This window comes from Pagrus pagrus, assembly GCF_965226575.1.
Source record: "Pagrus pagrus genome assembly, chromosome: 23".
NCBI lineage: Eukaryota > Metazoa > Chordata > Actinopteri > Spariformes > Sparidae > Pagrus > Pagrus pagrus.
In genome coordinates, this window is record NC_140205.1 from 18705895 (window position 1) to 18717969 (window position 12075).

The following is a 12075-nucleotide window of genomic DNA, read 5'->3' on the forward strand; positions in this document are numbered from 1 at the left end:
TATAACAGGTCTATCCCTAGTTCTGACTATACCCACAGGGCTAGTTGGTGAACTGCTGTAGCTGAACGCTAACGCTAGTCAGACACAATAGCTCCTGGGGACTCTCTCTTATTTCCTATCCACTATTCTGTTTATAGCGATTCCACTGGATCTAATTGAACTCCCTCTAAAATCTCACCATTTTACATGCTGGTTTGGCCAGGCTTTTAAGCTGGTTACTTGGTTTTTAAGCCATGTACAATTGCATTGCAAATTTGTGTGTTAATTCCAAGATAGAGTACTGGTTGACAAATGGGTGTTGGCAGCGAGTAAATTTACAAGCTGATTCAGTAATCAAGCAAGTTTTCTGTTAAAAGTATAGTACTTTTTTAAGTAAGCAATGTTCACAACAGTTAGTCCTGCATTTATGTCAAGAGATGGGGATATATGTGGCTGATAGGTATGTGCGTTTTCTGATAATTCTTTGCTGTCTTAGATGAGCCGAGTTGCTTCACCCTGCTCTACAGCCACAGGCAAATGGAAAGGCCAGTCCACCAGCGTCTTCAAGCTCCATACAACTGTGTAATTCAGTTAAATATGATGCATGTATCTGTGGAGGGATAATGGGAGAGAGTGAGAGAGAATGTTCTTTTCTTTCCATTGAGCAGATTATATTTAGAAGATGTCTTTCCCATCAGTGAGAGGATGTTTGGAATATTAGGGAGTTTTGACGGTGAGTTTCAAAATGGCAATTTGATTGATTTTCCAGACAAGATGTTATGTTTGGGGAATTTACAGAATGTTATTTTGCTCAGAAATATAGTTCCATGGATTTTTGAATCGATGGCATTTTGTAGCGTCAAGCTCTTGTCAAAAGTATATGTTTGTCCCTTCAGGGGAACAACACACAAACCAGTAAAGGGACAACATGTTTAGGCCATGGAGGTGCTCTGACTTAATCATGAAAATTATTTTTTAAAAGTGATGGAGCATCTATGCCACATGGTGACAGTGGTCAGGAAGGGTGAAGGGCGTGGTTTGCTTAAAAAAAAAAGGAAAAAAGAAAAATTTCAAATTTCTTGTTAATTTGATCAGCCTTACCATCTGAATTCCGTCTTTTCCTGGTATTTCAGACACACCACCTTCAGCTCTGACCTGCCTAGTCTTCCCAACACTCACAGCTTGGTGCTTTTGTCAGCAGCATGTTTCCCTTGCAGCTGAACCAATACACCATACAACACTTTTCAATACAGAAACACATACCTCCTGCATGTGATACACACAAACAAACATACCGTACTTAAATCACAGAGACAAGTGAACAGACTGCTTGCAAATGCGAGGTTATGTTTCCTCATGTCCACTCTTCCAAAAGTAGCACCTCTTATGCTGTCCTACTTCATAAGCATGTATGCAAACTACTGCACTTTGTGCCATAAAATTATAATTTGCAGCACTAGAAGCATCCACTGGGGCACAGTATAGGCGTCAGTGCCTGATAACATCATGTGTCCATAGTGATTCACCACAATAATATGGCAGGTTGGTGTTGAAATAGGACATAGGGGAAAAGATAGGGAGGATTCATTTTGATGTTATGAGATACAAGATATTATGAACTGTGTGTCTGTGATCAGAGGTCTTATGGTGGCTCAGTAAACCTGAATCCATTTAACCAGGAAATTTGAAGACTTCACAGCGGGCTCTGGTGAATTTCACTGGACATTTATCATCATTTTGGAAATAATATAGACTGATCTAAAAATTATATTTTTTTGTGGAGGAATGAATGTCCCATATGAATAATTAATGAGCTCTCCTGTTTACGTCTATTCCGAACAAAGTCAGGACAAGCTAAGACTTTCTTTCTGTTTAGTAAAATAAGTCATTAAGCACCCCAAAAGGCTAATTGCGCACTATAAAAACTCCCATCACAGATACATAAAAACTCAAAAGTTAGTAGGATACCAATAGCACAGAACTCATAAAAGCCATATATAGTAAAATGAACACAAAGGAGAGAAGCAATTTAAAAGATTGAAAGCCAAGTCCTTGTGTTTGGTGATTCCCATTGTACCAAAGTGGTGTTGCTTTGTTAAAGGGACTTTCAGGCAGGTCACAAGCTAGATGCCCTTTTAAAGGTTAAAATAGCATCTAAGTTCTGGGTTTCCCCCCAGGAAATAGGTCAGCAGACATGGTCAGCACTCACAATTCTTTCATTTTAATTTCTAATACTGAATCAGAAAATCCCTTCAACATGATCTCTAATGCTACACAACCAGCTGTAAACACAGGCAGTGATACGCTGGATATCATTTAAGCTAGTCCCTACGGAGGATTCTTTTTTCACTAAAAGGTTGCTGAGTGAGTATTGTTGACCTAAAGTCTTGGGTCAGTGTCATTCTTCTTTTTTTCAATAGCACTGTGTGGGTTCATGTCCCTCTAAATAAATGGACAAATGGATCTAGTGAAGAAAAGGAGCCAGTTGGAAGTAACATGAGCTTCAAAATGCTAGTATTATTTGCCTTGTGTTCACAGTTACTCTTGGTAACTTAGCGTTGTCACAATACTAACATTTCTAACTTTGATTTAATACTTTGAAAAATATCAAAATTCACTACCATTTTCAGTACCACAGGAAAAAATTGAAACAACACTGAGGACATACAATTTTTATATTTTTATTAAAAGATAAAGATATTAAGGCTGTAACATCACAAAGAGGTATGCCTTTTCTTCTATTGGCTAGAAGCAGAGAACAGCAGAATGAGTGAACACTAAATATCATACTTGTATTGTACTAGTCTTAAATATTCTCTTTAAATCAGGCCTTTAAAAATAATGTGGTTGTCATCCTGCTTTTGGAGAGAGGGGGCAGCGAGAAAATGCAACTGGTACCTGTTTATCAATACTGCAGTAATAAGTATTAAAACATTTTCAAATAATTGGAATCATATAATATTATATTAAAATGAAAATGTTATTTTTGACAATAGTAGTAGCATGTGATGGAGCACCACTTCCTAAAAATATCTTGATTTTTTTTAAAGGCCATATTGCACAGGCTTACCTAACATTATATTGTATGTTTCATAAAATTGTTAAATACTTTGAAATGGTTCGCCACGATGTAAGCAAGAAGATTTTTCTGAGAGAAATTATGTGAGTGTGTGTGTGTGTGTGTGAGAGGGCTCTGGCGGAGTTGCAGACTTGAATACATTGAGGTCACATCCAGCAGAGAATGCTTCTATGTAAAGCTTACTCCACTGTCATCGCACACACTCACAGAGGGAGCTCTCACTGCTGCTCCGCTGCCGACACCGGCAGCCCTGCAGCACTAGCCTACATTTCAGAGGAGGAGGAAGAAAAATATGGTGATGTCATCTCTATGTCTCTCTCCCTCCCTCTCTCTCTCTCTCTCGTCCTCTCTCAGAGGCTGTGTTGTGAATGTAATCATGCTTTTTGCTACCCGAGCTGCATGAGGTAGGTCCTTCATTCACCTCCCTGCGCTCTCTTCCACATGTGCATGCTGCATCGGTCCGGTCGCCTTCAGGATTCTGTGTTTGTGTGTTTTAAATGTACCCGCGCTTGATGTGGACAAATGTAGTCTGTGTGTGTTCCTGTGTTTTGAATAATCTCAGTCTTTAGGCTTCTTTTGGGTGTTATCACGCAGTTTTTGTGTGTAGGAAGATTCAAACAGATGCTAATACGTTGGGGCCACATCACACTCCAGCTTGATGATGTGTCCTGATGCCCGGCGAGCTAGTCAAAATGTGTCTGGTGGTGTCAGACTGCAGATAGCTGTAGAAATCCCAGACTGAGACAAGGAGGTGATTCACATTTGTCCAGCTTCTGACAACACTGATCATGTAGAGATGATGGCTATGATCCCGTCTTCCAGCACTCTCTTTTTTCCCCGTATGCTTTTATTAAAAGGTCATTCTCAGGGCACAGGAATATTGTCTGCCATCGTGACCTTTGCACTCGTCCCTTTCTCATCATGTCCGCTAATCCCATAAAACGTAATATATGATAGATCTTTAGGCTAAATGTACAGGCATGTCAGCCTCACATCTTTTCTCTCTTTTCTGTTATGCAAGAGGTATCACACACACACACTCATAAACACACACACACACACACACACACATATTATTCAGCTTGGGCTGCATGCGTCACACACGTTTTCACTGTAGTGGAGCTGTGGCTCTCTCTGTGATTTTCCTCTCTGTCTCTGTGGCAGAGCTGGTTCTCTGCTGTCCTCTGCGAGCTAACAGCCAGTTAAATAGCCAAGCAGCCGCAGTGTTTCTCCTATAAGGGGATTGAACACTCTGAGGTCACCACAGTCTCCTTGACACCACAGGAGTTCAGACCTTCTCATCCCTCTTCTCATCCTCATCAGCATTCCCATCCACTTGTCGCTCTGATGGATCAGATAAATGGATGTTAGTGAGCGCTGAGTCATCTTGTTGCATTTCAAAAGTAATACAGGTAAAATTTTGCAAGGTGACACTTGTTCTGGTTCCCTATAATAACATGAGGGATTCTCAGGAGCACTGTTTCAACATCAGGAAGCAAAACTAACACATTATATAAGTCTGAATCAGGTTTATTTACATCATCTTGTCTCAAGTTGAGCAGTACTCCATGTGGCTGTGCTGCTGCACTTTATGTTGTGGAGTGGCAAGGACATCTAAACTGGCCTTAATGGACTGCATGTGGCACATGAAACGATATGACATTGAATTTCTGTCAAACCTTTGCCAGAGGTGTAGCAGCTGATGTGGTCATATAAGCTGTTACTGAGGATGAGCTGTACTAAAGTGAAGTATAAACCGATAAATATCTGGTAGGAACACATTATAAACATGTTAAAAGACACATCTGGTGATATTCTATAGTTCTGCTATTGTCAACAAATTTCATGAAAAGACCAAAACAATGTGTTCTACTAACAAGTATTGAGTGTGAAGCCTGTTATTTCCACCATTCCTTACAATGAACACACACACTGGAGTCTATTTTGACTCAGTCTTGCACACACCGCCCTGCTGCCACAAATAATCAGTAGAGCTCCAAATATGTATACGTCTCCAAGAAATGCTTTTTGATAACACTTGTTGCAGTGCCAAACTGTTGAAATTATTAAATTATTTAGCCTTTTTGAAAAAATAAATAAATAAATGAAATGATATGTTTGTGGGTTGTTTTTATTCAGTAGGAACCATTGGGCCTGGGGCTGATGGCTAAACTTGCTGAGCGAGTTGGAAAATATTGAGAGACAGACTACCATGTTGTTGGGTTTGATCTTTTTTTTTTTTTCTGATGATAAGAAAAATCTATAACACTGGCCTTATCCTTTTAAACTGCTGCCTGTTAGGAACCTTTGCAGCAAACATCTAATTTTGCATCTAAGTGTTGCAAAGGCAGTGCTTTTCCCCAGAGTTATACTGATAAATTGGCTTGACTGATATACACTATATTAGACTATTGCAGAAATGTTGGTGTTGGTATATATGCGTGTGGATGAGTAACAAGAATTTGCAGTCCAAAAATGCCCACATCTCTTTAAGATTATTTAGAGAAATGTCTTCTTTACATAGTTTATACATCAGAAAGCAGTGATAATTTCCTTTTTTCAACAGCAAAATGTCCCTCTCCAAACAAATCCTGATTGGCTTTGGCTTCTAAAATAAATGAATTAGAGACCATGGCCATTCAGCTCAAACCGGTATGCTGCAAGTCACGTTTTGGAAGGCACACACTGTCTCTCTCTTGGGAGGGAGCGGGGCCAAGAGTACATTTATGGAAAGTAGGGAAATAACCTGAAGACAATTTTCCACGTTTGTTATTTCTGGTCAAATTTGGCATAACACAAGCCAGACTTCCATTCTGGGTGAGTCAACGTTGGACTGTTTTTATATCATTTTATACTTAGTAAAATTCACATCCACTCTTTAGCCAAACCTTAAGGAAGCTCCCAGATACTTTATTGTGGAGGGGACAAAAATTACGTAGAGCCATCTTGTGTTTATAAAAACAGGATCTGTTTGGAAATCAGATTAAATCTGTGCGACAGGAATGGCTGCCAGATAATATTTAATTGAGCAGTGCTGTAAGAGTCTGCAAGTCTGTCATTTTTCTGAGCCATAGAATATCTTACTGTTCTGTCCTGCTTTGTCCCTTAACATTCAAAGTCTGTTTTTTTAGCCTCCTACATGTACAGTATCAGATTTCACGAATATTTATACATTTCTATCTTTGTCAGAAGGATAAAAAAAAAAGTGACTCTTGTTCTGGTGAAACTGTGCTGGATTCTCTGCGGTCCAGCAAGGCAATCCTCTGCCTCTGCTTACATGGTTGATTAATATTCCTCACTCCCTGACCTACATGGATTAATTCTGTTTAAAGATGTCTCCCCCCTGAGCATGGTACCAAACTGGGACAGGCAGAAGATTACAGCGGACCAAGCGACTTGAATTACTTCTCTTTATCCTGTTGTTTTAATTTCCATAGAGAGCATTTTTGAAAACATAGTTTGACCAGCAGCCTTTCATTCCTGACAGACTGACATTTCTAGTGTAGCCTCATGGTTAATACAGTATGTCTCCACAGGAAACTATTTCTAGCCCACTTGGGCTATTTAATCTTTAAAAACTGATGCTTAGTAGATTTCAGAGCTCTACATGTCTGTATTTATGTGTGTGAATGAGTGTAAATGAAAAGTATTGAAATGATGATGGTGCAGTAACTATAGTACTATAGGGGATAGAAAGCACCAGATGGAAGCCTTAATGGTATGTCTATTGGCCGGGTTCCAACGTAATAATACCTAATTCTTCGAGTGACTTACATCAAAGCTGCACTTGTCTAGATGGGGATTAAGACTGAATAAAGCCATGTATTAAAGAAAATGTAAAGAGCTGTAGATGGGGGACTTGTTGTTACAGGTACTGGTGAACATCAGGTACCTTGAATGTGCGCCTGTACATATACAGTATGATTGACCGTCAGTAGCAGCGTGCTGAATTATGTTAAATTAATAGGAGGTGATGCGGCGCATTGTCACTGAGAGCATGTTAGCATACTGACGTCAGTATTTAGCCCAAGGAACTCTGTGTCCCTGCACAGTGTTGCAGAGCAGCTATCATGGCTGGAGACTTTTGTCTAGCAATCTGCCATTCACCTTGATGCAGGGTTAGGCTAGTCCTGCCCTTCTTCCCATAGGTGGTCAAGTTCACGCCCCAGCATCTTAATAGCCTGAGGCTTAAGTATCTGGCATCTGTGGAGCCAGCACAGGTGTCATAGAAGCAGAAAGTCAGCAAGTAATTTGCAAACAACATATATTTTACTTGCATTTTGCTGATTTGAATGGAACTCTGTGCTCCTAGTCCTCACCAGATCATCAAATAATTTATAAAAAAAACAAAATAAAAACAACTCCACAGCAGCACACCTTTTCCTTTTGAAAATCTTGAAAAGGCAGCTTTTGCTGTGAGAGATTCTTGCTGGAGATTATCCTAAAAGCTTCATCATCACTTAGTAGAGTGGAGGCAGCAGTGGCCTTGTTCTGAATTATCAGAGCGGCTGGTTGTCGCTGCGAGGAGTGGTGATGAAGGAGAGATTGAATCCTCAGACAAAAACACAGAAATGACAAATGTCTGTGCTGTGGTTTGCTATTTGATTTCTATTACTGATGTGGGGAAAATATCAGGGACCAACATGTGACATTGTTGTCGTCTCATCCCTGACTGTTATCATTCATCTACGGTAGCATGGTAGAACACCGTATGTCTCACTTAACCAAGGGTAATCATTTCCCAAACACTCAGCGATGACAGCAGTGATAGGCCTCTATAGATTGGCTTCTGGGGCTGTCAGAGAGCTGCCTCGCCTGTCGAGAACAGACAGTAACATCACTACAATCAGCTTAGGATCCTGAAATGATTGCTGTCCTTGTCTACCCTTGAGCTGAGCTCTACTGTTAATCTAAAAACAATCAAAATCAAAGTATTTCACTGCTGCACACTCAAACAATAGTGATAAGCTGTCCAAACAAATATTTTCTGGTCTGCTCTCATTATTTTCAAACATAGCATTTTCCAGAATGTAGCCTATGTTTTTAGTCAAACATCCTGCTTTGCTAAAATTTAGTTCATATGATTTGTAATTTGTGATATTCATAGTATTTGACAGACTACAGTTCATGTTGTCCAGTCCTAATTCAAATCCAAATGTTACCATAATTAGACCATAATTGTAAGTTCTATGGGATCATCATTGCGCCTCCCTTTGGAGGTTTTTCCAGGCACGTCCAACTGGGAGGAGACCCCGGGTCAGATCCAGAACTCGCTGGAGAGATTACATATCTCCTCTGGTCTGGGAACACCACGGGATCCCCCAGGAGGAGCTGGAAAGTGTTGCTGGGGAGGCTACTGAGCCTGCTGCCACCGTGAGCCGACCACGGATAAGCGGATGAATGGATGGATTTTGTATCATCATTCTTTACATAAACCTTTTTGCATCACTTATTATGGTGTCATCTCATAAAATCGACCACTTAACCCACATGGCTTTAAAAAAGGTTAAATGATTTGTTATAACACTGGCTTTGTCACATATTTAACAAGACTGAGATCTTGTTCAAGGGGGAAGACCATTTGTAAAAGTAAATATATCAGCATGCCAAACATTGAAACTGTAAATCTGTTAGACAGTGACTTTTGGAACAAAGTTGATATTGGTTGGTTGTGAAAAAAATTGAATGATAGCTAATACAGCTCATGATGCAATGAACATTGTTAAACTGCTGACACTCTGACCTTCTTGGCATTGTGTGATCATTCCATCTGCTAATGTGTAAATCCAATCATGTGGCAAGTGATGCATATTCACATACCATATACTGATGCTCTTAAACTGGAGTATAAATCAGAAAATCTGTATGTTATTTCCCCAGGTTTCCCTCCTGTCTGTTGGCTCTGTGGAGAAACCCCTCAGCCAGTGTTTCCAGCTTTGCTTTGGGGCCACGGCCAAGCCACAAATTTAGGATTCCCTGTGCGCTTGCCCTCTATCTTTGGCAATGATCCATAGCTCCTAGCTAGCAGACTGCTGTGGTACGACTGAAACAGATTGTTATGTGCCAGCCAGCTTGTGTGAAAGGGCAGAGTGTCACTAAAGTGTGGGTGAAAGTGAAGACAACAGAACCACAGCAGAGTGGATTGCCTGTCAATGGCTTGTAGATTGATTATGTCACTAGTTAGGTCATAATCGGATCAGTCATAGTCAGAGTTTGGCATGGAAATAGAAAAAAAAAACAAATAGGAATTAATTTTATATGCAGTAATAATTAGACAACAAAAGAACAAGATTGAGCAACGAACAATGCTTTGAGCCAAATGCTAATGTCAAGATGCGAAGCAGGTAAAATTTTAGTTGGCTAGTTGGGACCAATCTGTCCAGTATCGGTTTCAGGTGCAGACACTGACATAGTTAACTCATCGGATATCGGACTGACATCACTGATTCGTCAGATTCCTTGGTCTGATATTTTTATGATTGATAAAAATGTAATAATGCAATGTTAAGCCCATAGTCAAAATGTTGTAGCACATCAACCTGCTGGTGATGCTGGAGGAATCCTGTGGAAAATATTAATTAATGTACTAAATTTTAATGGCGATCCATCCAATTGTTGTTGGGATCTTTCACTCAAAAACAAAAATGTGAAGATCCTTGCCATATCATATAAAGGCAGCTGCAAATAGACAGCGGCCTCAGAGCTAATGTGTATTTAGTCATCCTCAAAATAAGCTGCACCAGAAGCCAAAGCATGCATTGTGTTGCACTGACAGAATGTGGAAGAGAGTGTGAACTAAATACTGAAAATGTAAGTCAGTGATAAACAGCGAACTCAAAGATCACTAAGTTTATGTATCCCAGAGGGAAGTTCAGTTGTCATTGCAGCAACACACTTCAGAGACAACATAATAGCCATAAAAGTTGACAAAGATTAATACAAAAAAATGTTTACCTCCCCTTGCATCAAAACATTCCCTGTAGTCGCGGGCCCTGATTTCTGCGTTATTTTCCCACCTCAGCTGTGTGGCTGCCGCTCCAGGCTGAGTCATGGACTGATTGCTAAAGCCGGTTTTGAGGAAGAGTGGAAAGCATCTGTCTCAGTTTGACGGGTCCTTGAGAGCTGAGGCCAGATGAAGTGTATGTGCTGGCTGGAGCCAAGAGGCTATTGGAGCAGTGGAGCATTACATTAGTAGAACGACTGGTGGGGGGATTTAGTGACCTTCTCTTTGTCAGGATGTCCTCCTGTCCTCTGTCAGATATTAGGCACTATTTGTCTCTCAAGAGTCCCCTTAAGCTGCCTCCTTCCTGCTATCTTTCTTCTACTACCTTCTTGGCACCTTTCTAAGGAAACTCATTTATGAATATTGGCAAGAGCTGCCCACCTACTTCCTAAATGTGTGAATACCACATAGTCATGTATAAAATGACTTGTGAGCTGAACTGTACTGGATTATAAAAATTGTTCCTCTGTCAGTAATAACAATTTCCATTGGAGTTGTGTTGGTGGTCAAATAGAATTTCATAGAAACACTAAACTGAGTGATTTGAACTAAAACAAAACCCTGCAGAATACTGATTTTTCAGTTCTTGTTCTCAGTACACTACCACTTCTGAATTTCCTAGAATCTGAATCCCATTTTCTTTTATCACTAGTCTGGCTCTAATGATTTGAACTTGAAAGATCCTTTCCGTGTCCCCATATGGCTTTTATTGCACTATTTTAGCTAAGCTTGTGCAATTTAAGCATTTTACTATCATGTTTTGAATGAAAGAGCTGTATCAACTCTGACACAGAGCTGCCTCACCTTCAGTTTAGCTTCTTTATGAAGGCATGAGTGTGCAATTTTTAATAGTTTCCACAACTCAAAAATCCTAACTCAGCTTATTAAACACAGTGCAATTTATAAAACATCACAAAATATATACCTGTTGAAGGGGACTATAGAGGTGTTTTTATTCCTCTGTGCCAGCAATAACCGTGGCTGGGAGAGCTGTGGCAGGAGACATTATGTTTAATTATTGTCCATCCATCCATCCCATCCTCGTGAACACAATATCTGTGCAATGCAAAGGTAATTTCTTAAAATTTTGCACAAACATAATTTTTAGACTCCAGGCTGAACCCAGTAAATATTAGTGCTCAAAAGTTACTGTGACCTCATGTCTGTAAGGTACAAATCGACTCAAGGATGAACTGATTAGGATTTGGAGGTCACATGTGCCACACGGCTGCCACTTCGCAAAACACTTTTTTGGTGCAACCCGGTAAGTCGGATTGTAATTATGATAATATAGGATATAAATGATGAAGTGATGATATTTTATATCCAAAAGGTCAGGTGTCAGCTTCACTGTGACACAGTGATGTTCTGTAAATAAAACTGCCCATTATTCAATAGCATTACTGAGGAACAGAAGGCGAGATTGTGACCATATGTCACATTTGGTTGGATACAGAATTGGTGACACTAATCTTTGGTCCCCACCTTGACACTGTGGTGATGTATAGATCTTCTGGGTTGCCTATTTGAGCATGTATGTGAATCTACCTTTTAGAATTTGCAGCAACATCCATATATGAAGCTTTGTAGTCAAACACAAGCTCATTGGTTTTGCTGGTATTTTGTTTCAAGTGATTGTCATTGCACCATGTGATGAAGCTCTCTATCAGTCTTTTTGTGCTCCTCTGTAAAAATAGTCTCAAAGTGAAGACAGCATGTTTCTCACTGGAAATTATTCACTGGAATCGTACACCTCAAAATAGTGATAACTTCCATTTCACCATGAAATACACGTCATATGTTCCTTCAAAGTCTTACATGAGTCTGCACGGACATGGATGTAATCTGCAACTTGACTGGCAAGTGGAGGCATGTAGTATCTTCGTACTGTGCAGTGTCAACCCTCAAGTCATAATGCTGCTTTCTCAAGTGGTCCTATGGCAACGTACAGTAGTCTGATAAGGTGTAAACTCAGTTGGGAACACAGGGTTCATATCATTTAAATATCAACACA

The 12075-nt window shown here is 40.0% G+C and overlaps 1 protein-coding gene across 4 annotated transcripts in view; it reads left to right on the forward strand.

The window, feature by feature from the left end:
* Positions 1-12075, forward strand: part of osbpl8 (oxysterol binding protein-like 8) — a 97499-nt gene that overhangs the window by 11885 nt on the left and 73539 nt on the right. The window contains exon 1 of one of the 4 annotated variants that reach the window (XM_084345116.1): positions 3443-3462. The exons of the other annotated variants lie outside the window; for them this stretch is intronic. The gene's annotated coding sequence lies outside the window, so the exon portion shown is untranslated. Of the gene's footprint in view, positions 1-3442; positions 3463-12075 lie in introns of those variants that run through there. 4 annotated transcript variants of the gene reach the window in all.